Consider the following 14,548-nt stretch of genomic DNA (forward strand, 5'->3'; position numbering starts at 1 on the left):
CCTGGCGGCAACGGAGGAAATCATCAATGAGTGAACGGTCCAGCACGTCCCGAGACGGAACCCAACTCCTCTCCTCAGGACCGTAACCCTCCCAATCCACTAAGTATTGGTGACCCCGTCCCGAGAACGCATGTCCATGATCTTATGTACCTTGTAAATAGGTGCGCTCTCGACAAGGACGGGAGGGGGAGGGAAGACGAACGGGAGTGCGAAGAAAGGGCTTGACACAGGAGACATGGAAGACAGGATGGACGCGACGAAGATGTCGCGGAAGAAGCAGTCGCACAGCGACAGGATTGACGACCTGGGAGACACGGAACGGACCAATGAACCGCGGAGTCAACTTACGAGAAGCTGTCGTAAGAGGAAGGTTGCGAGTGGAAAGCCACACTCTCTGGCCGCAACAATACCTTGGACTCTTAATCCTGCGTTTATTGGCGGCTCTCACAGTCTGTGCCCTGTAACGGCAAAGTGCAGACCTCACCCTCCTCCAGGTGCGCTCACAACGTTGGACAAACGCTTGAGCGGAGGGAACGCTGGACTCGGCAAGCTGGGATGAGAACAGAGGAGGCTGGTAACCCAGACTACTCTGAAACGGAGATAACCCGGTAGCAGACGAAGGAAGCGAATTGTGAGCCCAGGGGAGCTGTTCTGCCCAAGACGCAGGGTTTCTGAAAGAAAGGCTGCGTAGTATGCGACCAATCGTCTGATTGGCCCTCTCTGCTTGACCGTTAGACTGGGGATGAAACCCGGAAGAGAGACTGACGGACGCACCAATCAAACGACAGACCTCCCTCCAAAACTGTGACGTGAATTGCGGGCCTCTGTCTGAAACGGCGTCTAACGGGAGGCCATGAATTCTGAATACATTCTCGATAATGATTTGTGCCGTCTCCTTAGCGGAAGGAAGTTTAGCGAGGGGAATGAAATGTGCCGCCTTAGAGAACCTATCGACAACCGTAAGAATCACAGTCTTCCCCGCAGACAAAGGCAGACCGGTAATGAAGTCTAGGGCGATGTGAGACCATGGTCGAGAAGGAATGGGGAGCGGTCTGAGACGACCGGCAGGAGGAGAGTTACCCGACTTAGTCTGCGCGCAGTCCGAACAAGCAGCCACGAAACGGCGCGTGTCACGCTCCTGAGTCGGCCACCAAAAGCGCTGGCGAATAGACGCAAGAGTGCCTCGAACACCGGGATGACCAGCTAACTTGGCAGAGTGAGCCCACTGAAGAACAGCCAGACGAGTGGAAACAGGAACGAAAAGGAGGTTACTAGGACAAGCGCGCGGCGACGCAGTGTGCGTGAGTGCTTGCTTAACCTGTCTTTCAATTCCCCAGACTGTTAACCCGACAACACGCCCATAAGGAAGAATCCCCTCGGGATCAGTAGAAGCCACAGAAGAACTAAACAGACGGGATAAGGCATCAGGCTTGGTGTTCTTGCTACCCGGACGGTAAGAAATCACAAACTCGAAACGAGCGAAAAACAACGCCCAACGAGCTTGACGGGCATTAAGTCGTTTGGCAGAACGGATGTACTCAAGGTTCTTATGGTCTGTCCAAACGACAAAGGAACGGTCGCCCCCTCCAACCACTGTCGCCATTCGCCTAGGGCTAAGCGGATGGCGAGCAGTTCACGGTTACCCACATCATAGTTGCGCTCAGATGGCGACAGGCGATGAGAAAAATAAGCGCAAGGATGAACCTTATCGTCAGACTGGAAGCGCTGGGATAGAATGGCTCCCACGCCTACCTCTGAAGCGTCAACCTCGACAATGAATTGTCTAGTGACGTCAGGAGTAACGAGGATAGGAGCGGACGTAAAACGTTCTTTTAGAAGATCAAAAGCTCCCTGGGCGGAACCGGACCACTTAAAACACGTCTTGACAGAAGTAAGAGCTGTGAGAGGGGCAGCAACTTGACCGAAATTACGAATGAAACGCCGATAGAAATTAGCGAAACCTAAAAAGCGCTGCAACTCGACACGTGACCTTGGAACGGGCCAATCACTGACAGCTTGGACCTTAGCGGAATCCATCTGAATGCCTTCAGCGGAAATAACGGAACCGAGAAAAGTAACGGAGGAGACATGAAAAGAGCACTTCTCAGCCTTTACGTAGAGACAATTCTCTAAAGGCGCTGTAGAACACGTCGAACGTGCTGAACATGAATCTCGAGTGACGGAGAAAAAATCAGGATATCGTCAAGATAGACAAAAACAAAGATGTTCAGCATGTCTCTCAGAACATCATTAACTAATGCCTGAAAAACAGCTGGCGCATTGGCGAGACCAAACGGCAGAACCCGGTACTCAAAATGCCCTAACGGAGTGTTAAACGCCGTTTTCCACTCGTCCCCCTCTCTGATGCGCACGAGATGGTAAGCGTTACGAAGGTCCAACTTAGTAAAGCACCTGGCTCCCTGCAGAATCACGAAGGCTGATGACATAAGGGGAAGCGGATAACGATTCTTAACCGTTATGTCATTCAGCCCTCGATAATCCACGCAGGGCGCAGAGTACCGTCCTTCTTCTTAACAAAAAAGAACCCCGCCCCGGCCGGAGAGGAAGAAGGCACTATGGTACCGGCGTCAAGAGACACAGACAAATAATCCTCGAGAGCCTTACGTTCGGGAGCCGACAGAGAGTATAGTCTACCCCGAGGAGGAGTGGTCCCCGGAAGGAGATCAATACTACAATCATACGACCGGTGAGGAGGAAGGGAGTTGGCTCGGGACCGACTGAAGACCGTGCGCAGATCATGATATTCCTCCGGCACTCCTGTCAAATCGCCAGGTTCCTCCTGAGAAGTAGGGACAGAAGAAACGGGAGGGATGGCAGACATTAAACACTTCACATGACAAGAAACGTTCCAGGATAGGATAGAATTACTAGACCAATTAATAGAAGGATTATGACATACTAGCCAGGGATGACCCAAAACAACAGGTGTAAACGGTGAACGAAAAATCAAAAAAGAAATAGTCTCACTGTGGTTACCAGATACTGTGAGGGTTAAAGGTAGTGTCTCAAATCTGATACTGGGAAGATGACTACCATCTAAGGCGAACATGGGCGTAGGCTTCTCTAACTCTCTGAAAGGAATGTCATGTTTCCGAACCCATGCTTCGTCCATGAAACAACCCTCAGCCCCAGAGTCTATCAAGGCACTACATGTAGCACCCGAACCGGTCCAGCGTAGATGGACCGACAAAGTAGTACAGGATTTTGATGGAGAGACTTGAGTAGTTGCGCTCACCTGTAGCCCTCCGCTTACAGATGAGCTCTGGCTTTTACTGGACATGAATTAACAAAATGTCCAGCAACTCCGCAATAGAGGCACAGGCGGTTGGTGATCCTCCGTTCCCTCTCCTTAGTCGAGATGCGAATCCCTCCCAGCTGCATGGGCTCAGTCTCTGAGCCAGAGGAGGGAGATGGTTGCGATGCGGAGCAGGGAAACACCGTTGATGCGAGCTCTCTTCCACGAGCCCGGTGACGAAGATCTACCCGTCGTTCTATGCGGATGGCGAAAGCAATCAAAGAGTCCACATCTGAAGGAACCTCCCGGGAGAGAATCTCATCCTTAACCACTGCGTGGAGTCCCTCCAGAAAACGAGCGAGCAGCGCCGGCTCGTTCCACTCACTAGAGGCAGCAAGAGTGCGAAACTCAATAGAATAATCCGTTATGGACCGTTCATCTTGGCATAGGGAAGCCAGGGCCCTAGAAGCCTCCCTACCAAAAACTGAACGGTCAAAAACCCGAATCATCTCCTCTTTAAAGTTCTGGTACTTGTTAGAGCAATCAGCCCTTGCCTCCCAGATAGCTGTGCCCCATTCTCGAGCCCGGCCAGTAAGGAGTGAAATGACGTAAGCAACCCGAGCTCTCTCTCTAGAGTATGTGTTGGGTTGGAGAGAGAACACAATCTCACACTGCGTGAGAAAGGAGCGGCACTCAGTGGGCTGCCCGGAGTAGCAAGGTGGGTTATTAACCCTAGGTTCTGGAGGCTCGGCAGGCCAGGAAGTAACAGGTGGCACGAGACGAAGACTCTGGAACTGTCCAGAGAGGTCGGAAACCTGAGCGGCCAGGTTCTCCACGGCATGGCGAGCAGCAGACAATTCCTGCTCGTGTCTGCCGAGCATGGCTCCTTGGATCTCGACGGCAGTGTAACGAGCGTCTGAAGTCGCTGGGTCCATTCCTTGGTCGGTTCCTTCTGTCATGCAGGTGAAAGAGGACCCAAAAGCGACTTGGCGAAAACAGAGTCTTTAATCCAGTAAAGTAAATACAATAAAAAAAAACACAACTTTCACTCGAAAAGACGAGGACAAACTGGAGACTCGATCTTGAACAGCAGGTGAACAGCAGGTTGCCTCGGGAAGGCACTTGAACCAAACAGACTCAGACACCTGCTCACCACGCAGCATCTGAGGAAAACACGACACGACAGGGCGATACACAAACACAGCACGGTGAATTCTAGACAAGGAACCGACAGGGCAGAAACGAATAACAAGGAGAGAAATAGGGACTCTAATCAGGGAAAAGGATCGGGAACAGGTGTGGGAAGACTAAATGATTGATTAGGGGAATAGGAACAGCCGGGAGCAGGAACGGAACGATAGAGAGAAGAGAGAGCGGGAGAGTGAGAGAGGGAGGGGGAGAGAGAGGGATAGAAAGAGGGAAAGAACCTAATAAGACCAGCAGAGGGAAACGAATAGAAGGAGAAGAACAGGGACAAGGCATGATAATCAATGACAAAACATGACAGTCTCATACAATTCAAGGTATTACACAGATTACACTATTCCAAAACTAAACTGCATAGGATATTTCCTGATACATCCCCTACATGTGATAAATGTCAGGCTACGCAGGGTACACTACTCCACTGCTTTGCCCTATGCTCTAGCTTGCATGGTTATTGGTGTGGAATTTTTAGGATCCTCTCTGAAGTTTTGGAGACTTCAATAGATCCAGACCCGCTTCTGATAATCCTGGGAGTATCTGAGTCCCTAAACAGATTAACCAACCCCCAAAAACAACTAATCTCGTATGGTCTCATCTCGGCAAAAAAACTAATCTTGTTGTTTTGGAAAAGGAGGGAAGCGTCCTCTACCAAATTATGGCTCAGTGAATTGGCAAACACTGTACACTTAGAAAGAATTAGATATATTCTGAACAATAAATTATCAACATTTGATCATTTGAACATTTGAATTTGTACTTATTAACGCACTCTCAATGGTAAAATTTTAATCTACTTTTGGGCAGCGTGTGCTGGCCCTACCACCCGAGCAGTTGGGAGGGGGGGGGGGAAGGGGGGGGGGGGATAGGGGATGGGGGATAGGGGGGACATCTTCCCTCTTTCTTTCTACGTGTCCTTGTTTTGTATGTCGTGTTCTGTATTATTTGTTCTGCACCCAGAACTCTGGGTCTTGTTGTTCCTGTATGCTCTTTTATGTTTAGATAAGAATTGTATACCTGTCATGTATACCTATACACCATTCTTGTGTGTGTTTAATAAAAATATTTGAAACGATATACATGATTGCATTGTGCATGTTCATTTATGCAATAATTACACTATTCAATGTGTCCTCAACCTGGGATTTGAACTCACAAACTCTTGTTTTCATGGTATGCCGATGTGCTACGCCACCATGTGTGTGTCAGGTATCAGTTTAGATGACTATTCTTATCATTGATTTCATTGACTTATTTTAGCAATTGAAGGGCTTTCTGTTTAGTTGTATGGTGTTGGTGGGGCATATTAACCTGTTTCATAATACACCTTAATCACTATGCTCAATAAAATATTTTCTCAGCTTTTAACAGAGCTGAGATTTACCTCCAGGTGCATTCACCCTATTGCTTAAACCTATCAAGTTGTTTCAGATCTACACAAGTGTGCAGTAAGGAGAGTTTGGGGTTTCTTCTGGACAGGGCGCAAATATACTGGCCAAATAAGCACATGTTCTAGTCATGTCTGTTATAGGGACAGTGATTCGGGTGTTTGTCATTGGCCTGGGTTCGAGACCCACTAGCGGTGTCACCCTACTCTCGCATTCAATAATGAAACATTATGAACAGCTGCTCTTTCCATGATATAGACTAACCAGATGAAAGCTATGATCCCTTGTTAAATCCACTTAAATTAGTGTAGGTGAAGGGGAGAAGACCGTTTGAAGAAGCATTTTTAAGCCTTGAGACATTGTATGTATGCCATTCAAAGGGTGATATGGGCAAGTCAAAAGATTGAAGTGCCTTTGAACTGGTTATTGTAGTAGGTGCCAGGCACACAGGTTTGTGTCAAGAACTGCTACGTTGATGGGTGTGTGCAAAGCTGTCATCAAGGCAAAAGGTTGCTACTTTGAAGAATCTAAAATATAATTTGATTTGTTTCACACTTTTTTGGTTACTACATGATTCCATATGTGTTATTTCATAGTTTTGATGTCTTCATTATTATTCTACAATGTAGAAAATAGTAAAAGTAAAGAAAAACCCTGGAATGAGTAGGTGTGTCCAAACTTTTGTCTGTTATTTTATTTTGAATTTAATGTAATATTTTCTGTTGTTTTTGTCTATTACTGTTTTGTACATGTGGACCCTAGGAAGAGTAGCTGCTGCATGTGTAGTAGCTAATGGGTATCCTAATAAACGAAACTAGACTTACTTCTACGAAGATAAACAATCTGTGGTTCATTCAAGAAACTATATGAAGGTGCAACTCTTTCACCCAGTCTCTGAAAGGTACTACTTTTTTTTCTTTTTTTAAATTTAACAACCCATTCATGCCCTTTATGGTGTATTCTTCCGCCCAAACATTGGAGTATCTCTATAGAGCCTCGACACATGCCACAACAAAAGCCCTGTCTGTAGTGTAAACTAGACCTGAACCAACACAAGGTGTGGCTGCCGACTAGTTGTTTCAACTTCCAAGAACTTTGCACCGTGACAATCCAAACAACAACTTCAGCAAGATGTGGGGCTTCCCTCAAAGACACCCCCCCCCCTGTCGCCAAGACAACCTCATTTTTGAGACTACAAACATCAGGGTGGACTGAAGCTTAGCATTCCAGAGGAACTCCCGGGAAGGCAGGGTTCCCTCTCTCCTTGTTGTTATTGTTTGTTGTTGCTAAGGTAGTGCACTTTGTGTAGGTAGGTCCAAAGCAGGCCCGTCTACTTACCTACGTAGGCATCCTTCATTAGAGCTGTAATTGTTGCCATTGACAGTGACGCACATGCAAAGCTAACCACTACAGGAAAGCCGTGGGGTTTTTCTAAGGGAACTCCTTGAGGGAGTATTGCAGATCGAGGCGATGTGACTTAACAGTTAGAGTCTTAACAGTGCCACTTAATAAAAGCACGACCCGGAACTCTCAGAGGAGTTTGACTGCTTTTGCTGACCCGAGGCTGGGCCTGCTGGAGTGGAGTCTGGTTTGTGTGTGCGTGTATGTGTGTGTGTAGTCTGGTCTGGTGCTGGCGTGCTGCGTGCTGATTTTGCTGTGTTTCGTCATGGTCACTTGGGAAGCGTGAGCCTCACAGCCATTTTGCACAAATACAAACCAGTACCATCTGTAGCTCTGGCTCCGGTCCAAGAGCAATACTAAGGTCCTACACATCTTCTCCTGCTGCTCTCAATAACACACACACACTGCATGCCTTTGATGTCATGGATCTGGGTGCGAGTGTAACTGGCTGCCTGTCTCTGTGTTTAAACATCAATCTAGCTATAATATCTAAGAGCAGGAATCAGAACTATGTAATTATGCACTTATTTACACTCTGGGTGATCTTTACGACTATAGTGACTGGTACTGTCCATTTATTGTCATGCAGGTGAAAGAGGACCCAAAAGCGACTTAACAGAAACAGAGTTTATTTAAGTCCAAAACGGAATAACAGAAATCCTCTAGACTTGTAGAGGGGAAATAACTGGAGAAGCGGCCACAGACTGCAGGTCGCTTCGGGTAGGCGCAGGCCGTAGTCGACAGAGACACCTGCTCACACGCAGCATCTGATGAAGGCAAAAAAACACGACAGGACAGGGCGATACACAATCACAGCAAAAACACGACAGGACAGGGCGAAACGCAATCACAGCATGGTGAATACAATACAAGGAACCGACGGGACAGGAACGGATCACAAAGGAATAAATAGGGACTCTAATCAGGGGAAAGGATCGGGAACAGGTGTGGGAAGACTAAATGATGATTAGGGGAATAGGAACAGCTGGGAGCAGGAACGGAACGATAGAGAGAAGAGAGAGCGAGAGAGTGAGAGAGGGAGGGGGAGAGAGAGGGATAGAAGGAGGGAAAGAACCAAATAAGACCAGCAGAGGGAAACGAATAGCATGGGGAGCACAGGGACAAGACATGATAATAAATGACAAACATGACAGTACCCCCCACTCACCGAGCGCCTCCTGGCGCACTCGAGGAGGAATCCTGGCGGCAACGGAGGAAATCATCGATGAGTGAACGGTCCAGCACGTCCCGAGACGGAACCCAACTCCTCTCCTCAGGACCGTAACCCTCCCAATCCACTAGGTATTGGTGACCCCGTCCCCGAGAACGCATGTCCATGATCTTATGTACCTTGTAAATAGGTGCGCTCTCGACAAGGACGGGAGGGGGAGGGAAGACGAACGGGGGTGCGAAGAAAGGGCTTAACACAGGAGACATGGAAGACAGGATGGACGCGACGAAGATGTCGCGGAAGAAGCAGTCGCACAGCGACAGGATTGACGACCTGGGAGACACGGAACGGACCAATGAACCGCGGAGTCAACTTACGAGAAGCTGTCGTAAGAGGAAGGTTGCGAGTGGAAAGCCACACTCTCTGGCCGCAACAATACCTTGGACTCTTAATCCTGCGTTTATTGGCGGCTCTCACCGTCTGTGCCCTGTAACGGCAAAGTGCAGACCTCACCCTCCTCCAGGTGCGCTCACAACGTTGGACAAACGCTTGAGCGGAGGGAACGCTGGACTCGGCAAGCTGGGATGAGAACAGAGGAGGCTGGTAACCCAGACTACTCTGAAACGGAGATAACCCGGTAGCAGACGAAGGAAGCGAATTGTGAGCGTATTCTGCCCAGGGGAGCTGTTCTGCCCAAGACGCAGGGTTTCTGAAAGAAAGGCTGCGTAGTATGCGACCAATCGTCTGATTGGCCCTCTCTGCTTGACCGTTAGACTGGGGATGAAACCCGGAAGAGAGACTGACGGACGCACCAATCAAACGACAGAACTCCCTCCAAAACTGTGACGTGAATTGCGGGCCTCTGTCTGAAACGGCGTCTAACGGGAGGCCATGAATTCTGAATACATTCTCAATAATGATTTGTGCCGTCTCCTTAGCGGAAGGAAGTTTAGCGAGGGGAATGAAATGTGCCGCCTTAGAGAACCTATCGACAACCGTCAGAATCACAGTCTTCCCCGCAGACAAAGGCAGACCGGTAATGAAGTCTAAGGCAATGTGAGACATTTACATTACATTTACATTTAAGTCATTTAGCAGACGCTCTTATCCAGAGCGACTTACAAATTGGTGCATTCACCTTATGACATCCAGTGGGACAGTCACTTAACAATAGTGCATCTAAAACTTAGGGGGGGGGTGGGGTGAGAGGGATTACTTAACCTATCCTAGGTATTCCTTAAAGAGGTGGGGTTTCAGGTGTCTCCGGAAGGTGGTGATTGACTCCGCTGTCCTGGCGTCGTGAGGGAGTTTGTTCCACCATTGGGGGGGCCAGGGCAGCGAACAGTTTTGACTGGGCTGAGCGGGAGCTGTACTTCCTCAGTGGTAGGGAGGCGAGCAGGCCAGAGGTGGATGAACGCAGTGCCCTTGTTTGGGTGTAGGGCCTGATCAGAGCCTGGAGGTACTGAGGTGCCGTTCCCCTCACAGCTCCGTAGGCAAGCACCATGGTCTTGTAGCGGATGCGAGCTTCAACTGGAAGCCAGTGGAGAGAACGGAGGAGCGGGGTGACGTGAGAGAACTTGGGAAGGTTGAACACCAGACGGGCTGCGGCGTTCTGGATGAGTTGAAGGGGTTTAATGGCACAGGCAGGGAGCCCAGCCAACAGCGAGTTGCAGTAATCCAGACGGGAGATGACAAGTGCCTGGATTAGGACCTGCGCCGCTTCCTGTGTGAGGCAGGGTCGTACTCTGCGGATGTTGTAGAGCATGAACCTACAGGAACGGGCCACCGCCTTGATGTTAGTTGAGAACGACAGGGTGTTGTCCAGGATCACACCAAGGTTCTTGGCGCTCTGGGAGGAGGACACAGTGGAGTTGTCAACCGTGATGGCGAGATCATGGAACGGGCAGTCCTTCCCCGGGAGGAAGAGCAGCTCCGTCTTGCCGAGGTTCAGCTTGAGGTGGTGATCCGTCATCCACACTGATATGTCTGCCAGACATGCAGAGATGCGATTCGCCACCTGGTCATCAGAAGGGGGAAAGGAGAAGATTAATTGTGTGTCGTCTGCATAGCAATGATAAGAGAGACCATGTGAGGTTATGACAGAGCCAAGTGACTTGGTGTATAGCGAGAATAGGAGAGGGCCAAGAACAGAGCCCTGGGGGACACCAGTGGTGAGAGCGCGTGGTGAGGAGACAGATTCTCGCCACGCCACCTGGTAGGAGCGACCTGTCAGGTAGGACGCAATCCAAGCGTGGGCCGCGCCGGAGATGCCCAACTCGGAGAGGGTGGAGAGGAGGATCTGATGGTTCACAGTATCGAAGGCAGCCGATAGATCTAGAAGGATGAGAGCAGAGGAGAGAGAGTTAGCTTTAGCAGTGCGGAGCGCCTCCGTGATACAGAGGAGAGCAGTCTCAGTTGAATGACTAGTCTTGAAACCTGACTGATTTGGATCAAGAAGGTCATTCAGAGAGAGATAGCGGGAGAGCTGGCCAAGGACGGCACGTTCAAGAGTTTTGGAGAGAAAAGAAAGAAGGGATACTGGTCTGTAATTGTTGACATCGGAGGGATCGAGTGTAGGTTTTTTCAGAAGGGGTGCAACTCTCGCTCTCTTGAAGACGGAAGGGACGTAGCCAACGGTCAGGGATGAGTTGATGAGCGAGGTGAGGTAAGGGAGAAGGTCTCCGGAAATGGTCTGGAGAAGAGAGGAGGGGATAGGGTCAAGCGGGCAGGTTGTTGGGCGGCCGGCCGTCACAAGACGCGAGATTTCATCTGGAGAGAGAGGGGAGAAAGAGGTCAGAGCATAGGGTAGGGCAGTGTGAGCAGAACCAGCGGTGTCGTTTGACTTAGCAAACGAGGATCGGATGTCGTCGACCTTCTTTTCAAAATGGTTGACGAAGTCATCTGCAGAGAGGGAGGAGGGGGGAGGGGGCGGAGGATTCAGGAGGGAGGAGAAGGTGGCAAAGAGCTTCCTAGGGTTAGAGGCAGAAGCTTGGAATTTAGCGTGGTAGAAAGTGGCTTTAGCAGCAGAGACAGAGGAGGAAAATGTAGAGAGGAGGGAGTGAAAGGATGCCAGGTCCGCAGGGAGGCGAGTTTTCCTCCATTTCCGCTCGGCTGCCCGGAGCCCTGTTCTGTGAGCTCGCAATGAGTCATCGAGCCACGGAGCGGGAGGGGAGGACCGAGCCGGCCTGGAGGATAGGGGACATAGAGAGTCAAGGGATGCAGAGAGGGAGGAGAGGAGGGTTGAGGAGGCAGAATCAGGAGATAGGTGGGAGAAGGTTTGAGCGGAGGGAAGAGATGATAGGATGGAAGAGGAGAGAGTAGCGGGGGAGAGAGAGCGAAGGTTGGGACGGCGCGATACCATCCGAGTAGGGGCAGTGTGGGAGGTGTTGGATGAGAGCGAGAGGGAAAAGGATACAAGGCAGTGGTCGGAGACTTGGAGGGGAGTTGCAATGAGGTTAGTGGAAGAACAGCATCTAGTAAAGATGAGGTCGAGCGTATTGCCTGCCTTGTGAGTAGGGGGGAAGGTGAGAGGGTGAGGTCAAAAGAGGAGAGGAGTGGAAAGAAGGAGGCAGAGAGGAAAGAGTCAAAGGTAGACGTGGGGAGGTTAAAGTCGCCCAGAACTGTGAGAGGTGAGCCGTCCTCAGGAAAGGAGCTTATCAAGGCATCAAGCTCATTGATGAACTCTCCGAGGGAACCTGGAGGGCGATAAATGATAAGGATGTTAAGCTTGAAAGGGCTAGTGACTGTGACAGCATGGAATTCAAAGGAGGCGATAGACAGATGGGTAAGGGGAGAAAGAGAGAATGACCACTTGGGAGAGATGAGGATCCCGGTGCCACCACCCCGCTGACCAGACGCTCTCGGGGTGTGCGAGAACACGTGGGCGGACGAAGAGAGAGCAGTAGGAGTAGCAGTGTTGTCTGTGGTGATCCATGTTTCCGTCAGGGCCAAGAAGTCGAGGGACTGGAGGGAGGCATGGGCTGAGATGAACTCTGCCTTGTTGACCGCAGATTGGCAGTTCCAGAGGCTACCGGAGACCTGGAACTCCACGTGGGTCGTGCGCGCTGGGACCACCAGAGTAGGGTGGCCGCGGCCACGCGGTGAGGAGCGTTTGTATGGTCTGTGCAGAGAGGAGAGAACAGGGATAAACCGACACATAGTTGACAGGCTACAGAAGAGGCTACGCTAATGCAAAGGAGATTGGAATGACAAGTGGACTACACGTCTCGAATGTTCAGAAAGTTAAGCTACGTAGCAAGAATCTTATTGACTAAAATGATTAAAATGATACAGTACTGCTGAAGTAGGCCAGCTGGCAGTGGGTGCGTTGTTGACACTACACTAATCAAGTCGTTCCGTTGAGTGTAATAGTTTCTGCAGTGTTGCTATTCGGGGGCTAGCAGGCTAGCTAGCAGTGTTGTTTACGTTACGTTGCGTTAAAAGAACGACAATAGATGGCTAGCGAACCTAGAAAATCGCTCTAGACTACACAATTATCTTTGATACAAAGACGGCTATGTAGCTAGCTAAGTAGCTAGCTACGATCAAACAAATCAAACCGTTGTACTGTAATGAAAATGAAGTGAAAATGTGATACAACCTGTGAATGCGACCGGGTAGTTGAGTTCTATACAGAAGACGTTGGCTAGCGTTGGCTAGCTGTTGGCTAGCTAGCAGAGTCACCTACGTTAAGGACGACAAATAGCTGGCTAGCTAACCTCGGTAAATTAAGATAATCACTCTAAGACTACACACTCTAAACCTAAACAACACAATTATCTTGGATACGATGATACGATGATACGAAGACAGCAAAGACAGCTATGTAGCTAGCTGACACTAAACTAATCAAGTCGTTCAGTTGAGTGTAACAGTTTCTCCAGTGCAGCTAATCAGTGGACGTTAGCTAGCTGGCTAGTGAAGACTAGTGAAGACTACGTTAGGACGGCGAAATACGATAATTACGCAATTATCTTTTGATACAAAGACGGCTATGTAGCTAGCTGAGAAGAAATTGCTAAGATAAGACAAATCAAACCGTTGTGATATAATGAAATATAATGAAAAAGTTATACTACCCGTTGGAGCGACGTGCAGATGCGACCACTCGCTCCAACCGGAACCGGAAAAAAAAAGACCATGGTCGAGAAGGAATGGGGAGCGGTCTGAGACGACCGGCAGGAGGAGAGTTACCCGACTTAGTCTGCGCGCAGTCCGAACAAGCAGCCACGAAACGGCGCGTGTCACGCTCCTGAGTCGGCCACCAAAAGCGCTGGCGAATAGACGCAAGAGTGCCTCGAACACCGGGATGACCAGCTAACTTGGCAGAGTGAGCCCACTGAAGAACAGCCAGACGAGTGGAAACAGGAACGAAAAGGAGGTTACTAGGACAAGCGCGCGGCGACGCAGTGTGCGTGAGTGCTTGCTTAACCTGTCTTTCAATTCCCCAGACTGTTAACCCGACAACACGCCCATAAGGAAGAATCCCCTCGGGATCAGTAGAAGCCACAGAAGAACTAAACAGACGGGATAAGGCATCAGGCTTGGTGTTCTTGCTACCCGGACGGTAAGAAATCACAAACTCGAAACGAGCGAAAAACAACGCCCAACGAGCTTGACGGGCATTAAGTCGTTTGGCAGAACGGATGTACTCAAGGTTCTTATGGTCTGTCCAAACGACAAAAGGAACGGTCGCCCCCTCCAACCACTGTCGCCATTCGCCTAGGGCTAAGCGGATGGCGAGCAGTTCACGGTTACCCACATCATAGTTGCGCTCAGATGGCGACAGGCGATGAGAAAAATAAGCGCAAGGATGAACCTTATCGTCAGACTGGAAGCGCTGGGATAGAATGGCTCCCACGCCTACCTCTGAAGCGTCAACCTCGACAATGAATTGTCTAGTGACGTCAGGAGTAACGAGGATAGGAGCGGACGTAAAACGTTCTTTTAGAAGATCAAAAGCTCCTGGGCGGAACCGGACCACTTAAAACACGTCTTGACAGAAGTAAGAGCTGTGAGAGGGGCAGCAACTTGACCGAAATTACGAATGAAACGCCGATAGAAATTAGCGAAACCTAAAAAGCGCTGCAACTCGACACGTGACCTTGGAACGGGCCAATCACTGACAGC

Source organism: Oncorhynchus gorbuscha, linkage group LG11 (genome assembly GCF_021184085.1).
Source record: "Oncorhynchus gorbuscha isolate QuinsamMale2020 ecotype Even-year linkage group LG11, OgorEven_v1.0, whole genome shotgun sequence".
NCBI lineage: Eukaryota > Metazoa > Chordata > Actinopteri > Salmoniformes > Salmonidae > Oncorhynchus > Oncorhynchus gorbuscha.